The 15,112-nt window shown below is 37.3% G+C and overlaps 1 protein-coding gene across 1 annotated transcript in view; it reads right to left on the bottom strand.

Annotated features, from left to right (window-relative positions):
- LOC125242036 (angiotensin-converting enzyme-like) overlaps positions 1-15,112 on the bottom strand; it is a 294,233-nt gene that overhangs the window by 79,165 nt on the left and 199,956 nt on the right. The gene's annotated exons all lie outside the window — the stretch shown is intronic.

Here is a 15,112-nt window from a genome sequence, read left to right as displayed (position 1 = left end):
TCCGTTCTACCTCTTGGTCTAGAATGCGAATACATTTTTCACTCCATAAATTAATACAAACATTCTTGAGATTACTGACCACTAATATAGTTTCTCTGACAATCTTATCTGTTTTGAGCTTTATTCCGAGGTGAGCAAGTTTATTCTAACCGCAATATGATATATAGATGCCACTTAGTTGCAAATGTAGGTGCCGCAAAATGAAATTGACTATAATAATGACATTATTGACAGCCACTGGGCAGAAAGCGGTGTACACCTCTCGACACCCTTGAGTCCTCACACCGGTGTTGCCCTTGAGCCATCTTGGATGTCGCCGGAAATAAAATTGGATACCGTTTTATTATAGGCAGGCGTCCGGTTTTTTTATCCCATAGTCCAGTATTTAGTCCATCGCCCAGTTCATTTTAGATTCCATTAACTCTCAAATAGTCCTTACACCCTGGCGGGTGCTGCCTCTGCGTGTGTCCCTTGATGCGGGCAAGGGCAACATCCGCTCGGTGTACCCCTTACATTTCATTAGTGTCAAAAGGGCCTCTACGCGTTGGCTTTGGCCCCGCGCACGCCTCCCAAAGGTCCGGAATATCATTGTTCCGTGATGGGAAAGACATTAATAATCAACGATGCCTATTAAAATTGTATTATTAAGTCGGATCAACATCTTTTAATCCATTATTGAGACTGCCTCTCATTCTGGTATTTTTATTATACATAGTTCATTTCAGTTCATTATGCTACAGTGTTTTTATACTTTTTATATACTAAGAAAAAAAATCACTAAGAAAAAAATGTTACCTAACACTTTTTATACAAAAACATATGGTTCTCGAAGACATAAATATTATATATAATAGATATTACACTTAAGGTACAGCAGGCAAATCTCGACTGGGGGCAATTGTAACTGATCCATTTTTTCCATTATTACACTATTAGTCGGGTAGCGATAGCTTTTGAGGTTTCGATAATATTCACGTTGCTTCTTTTTTGCATATAGTTTTTAGACTATTGATCAAATATAAAAATAATATTTTGGGTCGTCCTAGGTACCTGCTTAGCTCGAAATTTAGGTATTTCTATTTTTAAGCAGTGTTCAGTCAAAAAAATATTCGAGAAGAAATTATTTGTATCTATATAAAAACAACGTGGTTGCCGATGTACATATGCATTTTGGGTCATTTTCATCCATGGGTTTAATGATATTTTAAAAATGTCTAATATTGGCCCTAAAACACCTAACAAAATATTAGAGTTGGTAAGTGAAGTCTTATACCATTCAGGACATTATTATATATATATTTTCTTAAAGTGTGTCACATTTTATCCATTGCTTATATATAAAAAAAAAATATTTTAATAAAAACCCTGTCAAAGCCTGAAAAAAATTTTCATGTTAATAAGTTGACGTCTATATTATTATAAAATGATATCAAGTCATCATTTTTAATTTGGGTCACTTTCATCCATGGGTTTTCAATATTTGGCAGAATAAAACGCAATGCAATAGAGTAGTATTTTAAATTTTTGCGCTGTGTGGCGCGCAACCGATAGCCAATCAGGTTGGCGCATGCCGCTGGCGCGACGCCGCGCTGTGACACGAGGCGTAGGTACCTACTTCTCGTGCGCAGTCATACATAATTTAAGATTGCCAGAGGGTCGGGCTTTGGCGGGATTCTCCCGATTTTTTTGTAAGTCTTCCCAATTAAAACTTATACATAGTAGGTAACCTTAAGAACTTTATTACATTAGTAACGAAAACAGACCAATTATAAATGTCGAAAACACGTAAAGGTCTACTATCTAAAATAAACGAAGTAAACTAGCTAAACTATCGTAAATTTTTATTATGGTGCATTAGGGTAATTCCGAATGACAAAAATGCTCTGGTAATTCCGAAGAGGGAATCTTGATATGATGGAAATAATGGTGATTTTTATGTGACTTTCGTAATTAGACGACTTTCGGAATTACCCTAATGCACTATTATTTTACATTTCCCTACGAAATCCTCGAAACTCCAGAACCTTTTGTCCCGATATTGAAGTACCTAATTCGATCCGGCGCTCCTATTCATACACCGTGATTATATTATTGTAACTATTGATTTCAGTTTTTAGTTCCACAATACAGGGTGTAATTTTTATGACGGGAAATATTTATGGATGCAAATGGATACAAAACCCAAAAACAATAAATTGTAACTTGAATATTATTTCCTATATTTTCCTTAATTTTCATTTATAATGGACACGAAGCGCACGGCGGCATAATATATCTGTACACCTTATAAAACAAAGTCCCCCGCCGCGTGTGTCTCTGTGCGCGCGCGTGTGTGCAAACACAGGTGGTGAGACTGCGGTAGCCATTATTGTAATTATTCTCATTATATGGCATTAGTATCCTTTTTACAGATTTTCGACATTACCTCAATTGGTTTCGAATTAACCCTACCTTAGAAAAATGGTAATCAAAATACGTATGTATTTTTTTTACTTACATTTATCTATCCATACTAATATTATAAATGCGAAAGTATGTCTGTTTGTTTCTCCGTCTTTCACGGAAAAACGGAGCGACGAATTGACGTGATTTTTTAAAGTGGAGATAGTTGAAAGGATGGAGAGTGACATAGGCTACTTTTTGTCTCTTTCTAACGCGAGCGACGCCGCGTGCAAAAGCTAGTGTAATATAAAGCTGCAACACGACTGACATTTTTCAAAAAACAGCCAGAAGGAGGTTCCGCCGGTGGCAGTGTTTGGTGTGGCCGTATAGAGGTTTGTCCTACAACCCTGTAAAAATCCGACCGTCGGTCTACCTGTTCCAGGTAAAAAAATGTTGGACGGCCTGACCAAACGGCGGGAAATAGCCAAGGGGTGTTCGATCAAATGTCATAGAGGACCCTGGGTTGTTTTTGACGCTGCCATTTTTTTTTTCAAAATGACCGTCTTTTTTAGACGATTTTTCAAGTTTGTCGTAGAGCACTCTAATTTTGGTCGTAGAATCTCCAAGCAGCCTTGATTAGAATGAAATAAAAAAAAATTGAAAAATGCGACAAATGTGAGAAAACTGGCTACTTTTGTTTTGTATGGCAACTTTTAAATCGTAAGAGATAGCCGGGGGTGCTCGACCAAATGTCATACAGATCTCGGAGTATAAAAAAGTTGTATGAAAAAAATTCTAAATGGCCGACTTTTTTTTAAATTTCAAAATGGTCCTAGCGCGCTGAGATTTGGCACACGAGTGGACGGCCGACGGATTAGTATTCAAAAAGAATATTATTGAAAAATTTCAAATGGCGGCCTTTGTGGGCAAATTGAAATTTGTATGGAAGATTTTTTTTAATAACCATATCTCCGTAACGGTAGGAAAAAGGTCAAAAAAGCTTGAACTACACAATTTCAAAATGACCGACTTTGATTTTGGGAAATTTGACTTTGTCCCCTCTCGCCGCCGTTTTTGACTTTTCCAAAAAAAATTCTCATTCCTATTTTTGGCCCCCGTTTTTACCACGTGCCAAATTTTACCGCGCTCGGACCGAAGATAAAAAAAAATAATTCAAAGTCGGCCATTTTGAAATTTTGTAAATGCCATTCGATGGACCTAAGATAACTGTACAACATTAGTTCAAGCACTTTAACCTTTTTCCTACCGTTACGGAGCTATGGCGATTAAAAAAAACCTCCATACAAATTTCAATTGGCGTTCAAAGGCAGCCATTTTGAATTTTTAGAAATTTTCTTTTTGTATACTAATCTTGGGGCGGCTATCCACCCGTGTTGTGACGTACAGACTTGCAATTTTGAGTTTTAAGTATGTTATTATAGCTTACTAGACGACGAAAATTTCTGCGTTCCGGTCTTATCCAGAGGTTCTCAAATAGGGGCCTGAAAATGCGGCGAAATGGTTCCAGTAAAGGATGGTACGGCAGTGTTCGCTTCGTGCTCGACTTGGCGGGGGTACTGCCGTGCCCCCAGATTAAATTATAAGATAGTTAAGTTTAATGAAAAGGTTTATCTATTCGTATTCTTTTGCAGCAGCGTCTCAGCGAATCACAATGAGTTGTCTTGCCTTCGGCCGACCAATCGTATTAGTCTCTCGTATCTAAGTAATATTTAACGAGAGCTGTGATAGGCCTGTTTAAAATTATGGATATATATTAAAATCATAGTTCAAAACGATGGTTTTTGCCATAACTTTAACAGGCTTTAACACTGGCGTGTTTATTTTTGATAGGGGATGATTTTATTATTTCATAGTATAATTCCTCAATAAGGAAATGATGTATCTATTATTTTCGAGATACCTACAGTATCAACCATTTCAAAAGCTTTAACTGTTGTTTTGTGAAAACTTTTTATATAGTACTTTGGAGACTAGTTTCGAAGTCGTGACAGTTTTCAGACGTCCGTGACTGGCATCGCCTCGGCCATTTTGTACAACCGCGTTAAGAGCAAACGTCACCCAGCGTAAAAATCAACAAAACAAATCATGCAGTGATATCATAAAGAGATACCCAAAAACGCTGGCTACGCTAACAGGACTCAGGGTTCAGCATGAGCTAAAGCTTAGGTACTACTTTCCCAAGCGCTTATCATGATGAGTCGTACCAAAACAGCGTGTCTTTATATAATCTCTATATTGTACCAAACCTGAGTTCTACTAGGTACAGCCGAGCCAGTGTCAGCTCAGTGTCAGCTCTATCTTGGATACTGCTCACCCACGAACTCACCGTGACGATTTCTTTAATTACGATGATAATTTGTTTGTTATTTTTCGAAATACATTAACTTTAATGACAATTGGCGTTCATTAATTTTTAATGGTTAATGACAATTAACCTTTTGACTGTGTATATTTTGTTAATTACCGTTCGGCCAATACTCCTAGGCATTTCTTGCAGCCAATCAATAAATAATATCCTAAAACATCTGGACGACCGAGCTTCGCTCGGTTCTATTTTATTATATCACGTCTTTAGAAAAAAAAAACTTATAAATACAAGAACAAAAAAAAAACAAAACAAAAAATTAAAACTTAATTTCTGGCCGGGATTCGAAACCCTGACACCTGCAATCTGTCTGCGAACATTAGACCGACCTCGTACGACTGAGCTAAGCGCAGCCGATGTGCGCGGGGCGAAATTAACGACCATATTTAACGTTTACTAACGCGAAAGAAAAACTCATTAAAACTCCATAATTCGCCGTTTTCCGGGACCTAAGGCTACGCTAGATCGATTTTCTAACCCCGAGAACCCCTACATAACAAATTTCAGCGAAGCTAATCTTCGGGTGGCCGTCCACCCGTGTGACAAATCTCAGCGCGCTAGGACCATTTTGAAATTTTTCAAAAAAAAAAGTCAGCCATATTGATTTTTTTAATGAAACTTTTTTCTACTTAAAACCCTGTATGACATTTGGTCGAGCAGCCCCGGCTATCTCTTACCGTTTAAAAGTTGCCATACAAAACAAAAGTGGCCAGTTTTCTCACATTTGTAGTATTTTTCAATTTCTTTTATTTCATTCCAATCAAGGCCTCTTGGAGATTCTACAACAAAAATTTGAGCACTCTACGACAAACTTGAAAAATCTTCAAAAAAAGTCGGCCATTTTGAAAAAAAAAATGGCGGCGTCAAAAACTGCCCAGGGTCCTCTATGACATTTTGGTCGAGCACCCCCCGGCTATCTCCTGCCGTTTGGCCAGACCGTTCAACATTTTTTTACCCGGAACCGGTAGACCGACGGTCGGATTTTTCCGGGGTCGCAAGATCAACCTCTATACTACCACAGCCACACCAAATACTGCCACCTGCAAAATCTCCTGGCTATTTTTGGAAAAATGTCAGTCGGGTTGCAGCTTTATATTATATAGATCAGTCGGATTGTAGCTTTATATTATATAGAAAAATAGAATAGAATATAGAATTGATAAATAAATGAATATACAAGAATTGCTCATTTAAAAGTATATGATATTCTTAAAGAAAATATATAAGTTATATTTAACCAAATTAACATGCAAAGAATTAAGTTATTTTATTTCATCTTTGTTTAAACGACAGGTAGGATAGGATAAGATTGGCTTAATAGTAATTTGAGGAAAGATTTCGTTTAATTATTATCTAAAAAACCGGCCAAGAGCGTGTCGGGCCACGCTCAGTGTAGGGTTCCGTAGTTTTTCGTATTTTTCTCAAAAACTACTGAACCTATCAAGTTCAAAACAATTTTCCTAGAAAGTCTTTATAAAAAATTTTTTTCATATTTTTTAAACATATGGTTCAAAAGTTAGAGGGGGGGGGGACGCACTTTTTTTCCTTTAGGAGCGAACGATCTTAGTAAACCCTTATTCATTTTTAAATACCTATCCAACAATATATCACACGTTGGGGTTGGAATGAAAAAAAATATCAGCCCCCACTTTACATGTAGGGGGGGGGGGGTACCCTAACAAAACATTTTTTTCCATTTTTTATTTTTGCACTTTGTTGGCGTGATTGATATACATATTGGTACCAAATTTCAGCTTTCTAGTGCTTACGGTTACTGAGATTATCCGCGGACGGACGGACGGACGGACAGACAGACATGGCGAAACTATAAGGGTTCCTAGTTGACTACGGAACCCTAAAAACACTACGTGACGTCACGCGAGGCAAGTCCATTGGGCGTTTAGTGTTTTGTATTCGATATCAGTTATATGACTTCACCACGTTAAATATTGCCGGTTATAAAAAGTACATCCTGTATTTTGCTTTATAATCCTGTATTTTCTACATATAAATTCCTCACCATTTTACGATATAATATGATCTCGTACCAACGTCGATCCCCACATGTACTTCAAAATAAAATATGAATAATCGGCGGCGCGTGTGTTAGCTCACTGAATTATATATATTTTATGTATGTGGATTCATATTGAAAGATAAGCGCTCAGCTACCTGCATAGTGAGTGACACGCTTAAATATAAGTCTAAAGTACTTAGATGATAAATCGCATTATTTTATTTGGCAGTAGTAGTAGTAGATTCCACGATGTATACTAAATTTATTATTTATAAATTAAATTATTTACTGACGCATGTGGAAAATAGGTATATTAAGTTAAAATTGTTACTCTAGTAGTCTTATCAAATACAACCCTTTCAGGCTTAGCATTAAATAGCGTGATGCGCACAGTTGAAATAAATTTTGGCGTTTTGTACACAACGTGCGGTTTGTCGAATGTCGAGAGAGGTCATTGCCCTTCCCCGCTGCCGCGCCACGGCCGCGCGGTCGGTATCATAATACCTACACTACCCGCGTCACTGCGCTCGCTTGACTTGATCGAACGCAAATATTAATACCGTATTATTTTTCGAAACATTCTATTAAACTTACCCAAATTCACGTATCTTATTTATCTTGTCTTTTTAGTTAATAAGATAAGAACTCTAGTAACTTTAATATTTTTTTGGAATGGTAAAAACCTATTTTTGCTAAATTATCGCAAATTTTATCAAGCACTGGAGTAGGAAAACACAATTTCAGTTTATTGATATATTTAGCGGAGGCAATGCGACGTTTCTTATTTTTTTTAACATGAATATTTTTTTGTGTCTGTTTCGCTAGGTATGACAAATTGTCATATAGCACTCGAGTAAATTGACCCAAACTACGTATACACGCTAAAAATATCATTCTAAATGCAATACAGTTACATTTTTTCTCTCGAATATTTTTTTTACCACATTAGGTCAAATTAAAAATTATAACCACAAATTACCAAATTACTAAAAAAGCACCCTAGGAATGTGACCCAAAACGAAATGTTAAATTTATATGTTATCAATGTATTTATAAACGAAAACAAAATCGACTTTAATATTTTTTTAACTTAGGGCCCAAAATATAGCCAGCGCCGCAGGACTATATGATATTGAGGTCTACATGTATCCACTGAACACGCCTACCATATACAACCGGTGGACACTCTATTTAATAATGCAAACATTGTAAAACATGGAAAAAATGGACCAATACATTTGCCCTCCAGTCGAGATTTTGTCCCGCTGTACCTTACAGATCTTTTTTAGTTATTTAATTAAAAACCACTAAGATTATATGGGTTGGGCGCTTAACTTCAAATATATAAAAAAATATAATATAATCTGGAAGATAATCAACCTTATAGCAGAATGGATTTACCCAGTTTTGAAGTTAAGCGACACATATGATATTCATTTGAGATTGTTTCACCACATACCAAATGACATTTCCAAGTGACGTCTTAATCTTATCGAACCACAGACATACATCCTAAAAGGTCGCTCCACAAATCTCACCCCAGTCGGCACACTGATCCTTTAATATCTTATCTTCGTGATATCAACTCGAACGATTGCATCACGAAATGGCAGGTCGAGACTCGAGACTCGAGAGACCATAGGTTATCGGGTCAATCAAAAATGCTACCAACTGATATTTGCATCTACTGATAACGATTGCGAAACTGAGCTTGAATAGGTTTTTGCAAGAACTACGCCCATCTCGTGAGAGTTGATAATCATACATCGGGGATTTAGTAGGGGGAAATTAGCTAAAATTACGGCATAATTAATGGAAGGTTTTTTTAAATTGAAACATGTACCTTATAGACCGAAGTTATTTTTCATCAACCCTCCCCACTCCTCCCCCCTCTGCGTCACCCCTCTACCCTCCCTTAAAGTGCCGAAAATACGGTTTTTCTCGATTTCTGACAAAAATCTTGAAGATACAGAAAAAGCGCGTAGGAACAAAGTAATCCTTAATAAATTTACTACAAATTATTCATTAACACTTTGGTTCTAGCACTTATAGTTTTCGCGCGATCCGTCACGAAAGTTGGTCCTTTGCTGCAATTTTCTTTAATGAATGTTAAGATTTCGCCCAAAATGCTAACGAAATCGTCGAAATTTGTTTGATATGACTAAAATATTGTAACTCATGACTAAAATAAAATTAAGGGGAAAAAATCACTACCATGGGTGGAATTTCCAATATGTCTTGGAATTCCAGTAACTATTTAAGACGTAATATTTTCACGGTAGTAGTCGCTAGGAGTACCATTGATCCATATAGTATATCGATGACTGGGGATGAGCTTTTGGTAGCTGTTAGTAGAGCCCTGGAGTATCAATCCAGAAGCCGTGAGTTCAAGTTCCACCCATGGTAGTGATTTTTCCCCCTGAAATTCATTTTCAGTTTATAATATTTTAGTAATATCAAACAGATTTCGTAAGCAATTTGGGAGAAACCTTAACATTCACTAAAGAAAATTGCAGCAAAGGACCAACTTTCGTGATGGATCACGCGAAAACTATAAGTGCTAGAACCAAAGTGTCAATGAATGATTTGTAGTAAATTTATTAAGGATTACTTTATTCATACACGTTTTTTCTGTATCTTCAATGCTTTTGTCAGAAATCGCGAAAAACCGCATTTTCGGCTATTTAAGGGGGGAAGAGGGGTGAAGCAGAGGGGGAGGGATGGGGAGGATTGATGAAAAATAACTTCGGTCTATAAGGTACATATCCCAATCAAAAAAAATCTTCCATTAATTATGCCAAAATTTTCATACATAACTTTCCAGAAGCAACGTACTAATTTGGGAGCGGGAATGAATTCGTGTATTTGTAACTCTGTTTGTCATTTGAATTACTCAAATATATATTTAACTATGTTACTGGCTCCAAATGTACCTAGAAATGTTAAAGTAATGTTTATCTTTTATGGTTTTCACCATTTTTGGGCTAGTGTAAATCATTCACGCTCCCAAAACCCCGATGTATGTTGATAATACCTATTTTACTACATATGTGTGCTTAAACTGTCCGTTGGTTAAGGGTTAAGCCTGATACTGCTAAATTATACTCGTACTAGCTTTTTCCCGCGGCGTCGCTCGCGTTAAATTCGAAAATGGCGGAATACTTACTTACTACGATGGCTCAGCGACCCGAAGTGGATCTTGGCCTCCGACACTAGATTCCGCCATTCGCTCCCTATCCTGTGCAATCTGATGCCACTCAGTCACTTGAAGTCACACAGGTCTTTCTGGACCTTATCGACCCATCGGTACCGGGGCCTTCCGACCGGCCGTTTGTCAGTAGATCGCCACAGATGAGCTCCAATATGGCGGAATGATCCATACAAACTTCCACCCCATTTTGGGGAAGTGGGGCTTAGAAGGAGATTAAAAGTAGCCTATGTCACTCTCCATCCCTTTAACTATCTCCACTTAAAAAAACCACGTCAATTCGTCGGTCCGTTTTGCCGTGGAAGACGGACAAACAAACAGACACACACTTTCCCATTTATAAATTAGCATGGATTATGGATATGAAAGTATGATAGTCAAATCGATATCGTTAGGGCAATCAATAACCTAACCACAATGTTTTTTTAAAAACCCCCGACCGCGACATAATAGACCGATTTTCATAAAACATGGCTAACAACACTCCCGACTAATTCAGCTTTCAGCTAAATCGCTTCATCCGTTCGGGAGCTACGATGCCACAGGCAGACAGACAGACAGACACGTCAAACTTGTAACACCCCGTTGTTTTTGTGTCGGGATTTAAAATGCTACAAAATGATAGTGTGTATCTGCTTTAACCTCTTTGTGTACAAATGGGTCTATTGGTAGTATGCATGCATGCATGCATGCATTTTGCTAGCTCTTATTACTTAGTATGTTTTGCTACGGATAAGTCATAACAAACGGACTGACAGACGGGTTGAATGGATGAATGGGTAGATGGATGGTCAGACAAACAGGCAGACAGACAGACATACACAGATACTTTGTGAGATGAAATAATGGTTCTATTAAAAAAATCGCTGAGGTTATTTTTAAATATACCGGGTGCCCGGTAATCAATGGACAACTTTTTAACCACCAAGAGGGCACCTTATAATGGTCCAGAAAATCGACATTAAGGTTTAGTAAAAGACGCCTGGTATTCGAGATTTTCACTTTTTAAAATTTTAGGTAGTATTAAAATTTTAAAAAGTGTGAAAATCTCGAAAACCAGGCTACTTTTACTAAACCATAAAGTCGATTTACTGGACAAGTATAAGGTGCCCTCTTGGTGGTTAAATGGTTGTCCATTAATTACCGGGCACCCTGTATAATAACAAACTTAGCCCCTATAATTACAAACTAGAGCAAGAGTGAGTCATATAACATGGTCTAACCCCGGGCCGGTGCCGCAACGTCCGGTTTCCGTCCTTGGTACTTTTACCCGTGAGATCGCGTGTATTAGCTTATTTGATCAAATGTAACTAATGTAACTTTATAAGGGACAATTGTATTTACATACATACATAAAATCACGCCAGTATTTAAGCAATTCCGGAATAATTTATACATTTGGATCACGTCTCTGATTTTTATAAAAATTGGTAGGCTGATAAACTCCATGATGCTGAGCAAGATCCACTAGGTTTCCCAAAATGTCCTAGGTTGTTTGTATGAAACTTTCCTGTTTTGTAACCGAAAATGTATAGAAATCTTGTAACAAAAAAGGAAGGTTTCATAAAAACAACCTAGGACATTTTGGGAAACCTAGGGGATCTTGCTCAGCATCATGGACTCTATCAGCCTACCAATTTTTATCAAAATCGGAGACGTCCAAATGTACAAACTATTCGGGAATTGCTCATTTTTCAGTGCCACTCTTGGCAAATAAGGGGTTGAAAGAAAACGAAAATGTAACATTTCAGTGACAGGTTGCCAGCCTCTCGCTACGGCACAATTTAACCCATATCCACAGTCGACTTCTTCAAAACCCACGGGAAGAAAGGGGTGGTGAATTTCTTTCCCCGTCAGAATAGCATCCACAAGAAACTTTGTCTAAACTATATCAGTTATAATCTACCACAGGCTCCGTCAAACTACCTAGTTTAATTACTTATTCACTAACTAGATTAAGTAGTTTAATATATTTACATTTGCCAGCAACTTCTGTCGTGCCATGTAGTGAAGAAATTTAGAATAAGATTTTTTTGCAAAAATTTAATTTTTGGCACAAGCTTTTATCGCCGACTGTACCTCTTTCTCCATCATCAGATCGGCTCCATGATACCATAATATTGCATTGTCACGTGATTTACATATGTGTGCAAAATTTCAGCTCAATCGGAAACCAGGAAGTTGGTCAAACTTAGCTTCTACGCTTTGACCCAAACTAACATATTACCTATTATATATATTACAAGGCTAGTAGAATAAAAGCTTGTAAAAACTGTTTTTGTACGTCAGGACGCTCCTAGCTGGCATAATAAAATTGTGTAAGGATTTGCAATGTTTACAGAGCCAGTATGTTAGCGTTGAAGGTCCTGCGTTACAAGAAGGGTCTTTGGAACAGAATCGAGATCTTAACATAAAATTAGAAATGCTTGAAACTAACCAAATAGTAATATTAAGAACTTGTCTAATAAAAGTAATATAAAAACCGGCCCGTTGCATTCAGCAAGTCACGTCGCATATATTTATACCTGTACTTGGCAGCTAATGCCATGCACCTGACACCAGCGTGTCGCTAATGTTCTGTCGCAACGACGGAACCCCGATTCGGAGGAAACTGCGCGTTAAAATTCCATACTCTTGCTACATTTTCATACCAACGCATAAACAGTTTAAGTATACATGAGTTTTATAGGCGGTTACGTACTTTTTCCGTTGGAGGAATTCCTCTTGCTACATTTACATACAAGAGAAAAACACCGTAAGTATACATACCGTATCATAGGCGGTTCCACCTTTTTTCTCTTGCCTTACATCCCTCTTGCAAATTTCTTTACAGCCATCTAAAAAACAGTAACTGCTTATGAGTCTCCCAGGTTGCTAAGCTCTTTTGCTATTGCTACTATTTCACTTGCATTATCCTCCCGTAGTAAAATGAGGTATCTATACATAGTTTACATGTGTGGTATGACTTTCTGGTTCTGGATATAAGTGACGGTCATTTTAGGACAGTCTCTTGGCGTTTTTGCAGGAACTTGACAGTTTAAGACTACTTTGTGTGGCAGTGAATTTAGTGGAGGTAATTGGGAGTATTTACGGTACAAATCTAAGACGTTTATATGAAATTTTCTTCAAAGAGTAGAAAAAATAAACACTTACTTGTTCGATTGACACTCGTGGTGCAGTATTTTTCATTTTCCTTGTGTAGATAGAGAAATTCCATTGTAATACCGACCCTTGAATTATTGACTTAAAGCTTCGCGGTCAATCTATATAAATTCCTCAAAATAAGTACCAAGCAGGTTGAAAAAAAGTTCAGGAATCTTGATATCATTCACGAATGTTTTCAAAATGACAAAGATCTCCCACACTTTCCAAATCTTGAACAGATCACTTGTCAAGTTTTATAAGCATTTTAATATTTTTTTTCTCAAACATGGTATGAAATATTGATGTTATGTGCCTTATAATTGGCAGCGAAGTATGACGTTGCAGGTGCGGCTAGGACGATTGATAGATAATGGAATTTCATACAAACCTTGCAGGCCAAGGCCGGCAAAGTCCTCTTTTTAACCGACTTCAAAAAAGGAGGAGGTTCTCAATTCGACTGAATGTTTTTTTTTTTTTTTTTTGTATGTATGTTCCTCGATATCTCCGAGAATTGTGGACCGATTTTCAAAATTTTTTTTTTGATCGAACGGGTATAACCCCGAGATGGTCCCATTGGCACCAAGTCAGGGTCTGATGATGGGATCCTGGGGAAATCGAGGGACCTCTTCAAATGTTATAGGCACATGTAATGTTTTCAGTGTATTTTTCAAAGGTAAACCAGTATTTACGCCTGATAGTAATAATTTTATGTGGCTGAGCTGATGATGGAAGGTCAACTCCTCAATGGTTAGGAGTTAAAGGATAATTCTTTCACTAGTGTACATGTATTCGGACTGATACATATAATATCAATAGGAACCACTAAAAATCAACAAATAAATAAACTTTTTTAACAAAAAATAAAACCGCCTTCAAAAATAAGCGCGTTACAAAACACGGAGAAACTAAAAAGCAAAAAATAATAAACCTTTGAATTCAGATTTCTTATCGTATTGCAATAATCTAAACATCCAAATTATAAACAAATCAATTATTTTTGGAGTCGGTGCCAGCCTGCGTATGGTTGGGTGGGGCAAACAGGCAATAGCAAGGCGACGAACAGGTCTGGTACCGACTGCAAAAATAATTGATTTGTTTATAATTTGGATGTTTAGATTATTGCAATACGATAAGAAATCTGAATTCAAAGGTTTATTATTTTTTGCTTTTTAGTTTCTCCGTGTTTTTTTAATTTCCAAACACAGATAATTGTGACATAACATCCAGGTATTTAGCAAATTAAAAAAAAAACTATAAGGGGCTTTATAGACGTGCCGACTGCAACTGGTACGGGCCCTAGACAATATTTGATTTTGGGTGCGTTTTGAATTTTTTTTTAACTTTTTGTTTTTTTATAAGCGTATACGGGGTATCAAAGGGGAACGAAAATTCGATTATTTTTGCCCGCCTCAGACCTATCCGGCCTCGCTTCGCTCGGCCGTCTATATGTCTTCGGCCGGCAACCCCCTTTGTCCCGGCCTCTGTAGTAATGTACTATTATGCGAAAATCACATTACATCTTGTTACCATAATACCACAGCCATTTACCGTCGGCTTCCTAAGGACAAATCTAGATATCTATATTTTCGGCAATCTTTTTTTAATGACTGAATTTAACCTTATGCACCACAGTCCACAGGACCATACCTGCTAAACTGCTGCTACCTACGTTATACCTCTACGATGTGTAAATATTGGTCGTAGTGTGGATGGCAATAGGTAGCCGATATGCGGCGCCTCTAAAATCGAAACCTGTGCAATCAACCGCCATATGTGTAATAACGCATCATATATTATGTTCCAATCGCTCGTTCAGCGAGTGAGCATTAGCCTGGTTCACAATAGTGACAATTGTCAAAATGAAAATGAAAATTGAAAAATGAAATTTAGACGGTGAGTAACAACGTCACTTATAACCACAAACATAGGCACAAAATTGTCAGTGTAAAGTTTCAATGTCACTGAATTGAAATAG

This window comes from Leguminivora glycinivorella, unplaced genomic scaffold, assembly GCF_023078275.1.
Source record: "Leguminivora glycinivorella isolate SPB_JAAS2020 unplaced genomic scaffold, LegGlyc_1.1 Scaffold3, whole genome shotgun sequence".
Taxonomy (NCBI): Eukaryota; Metazoa; Arthropoda; class Insecta; order Lepidoptera; family Tortricidae; genus Leguminivora; species Leguminivora glycinivorella.
Note: the sequence above shows the minus strand (reverse complement) of the source record. Positions and strands in the feature narration are given on the sequence as shown.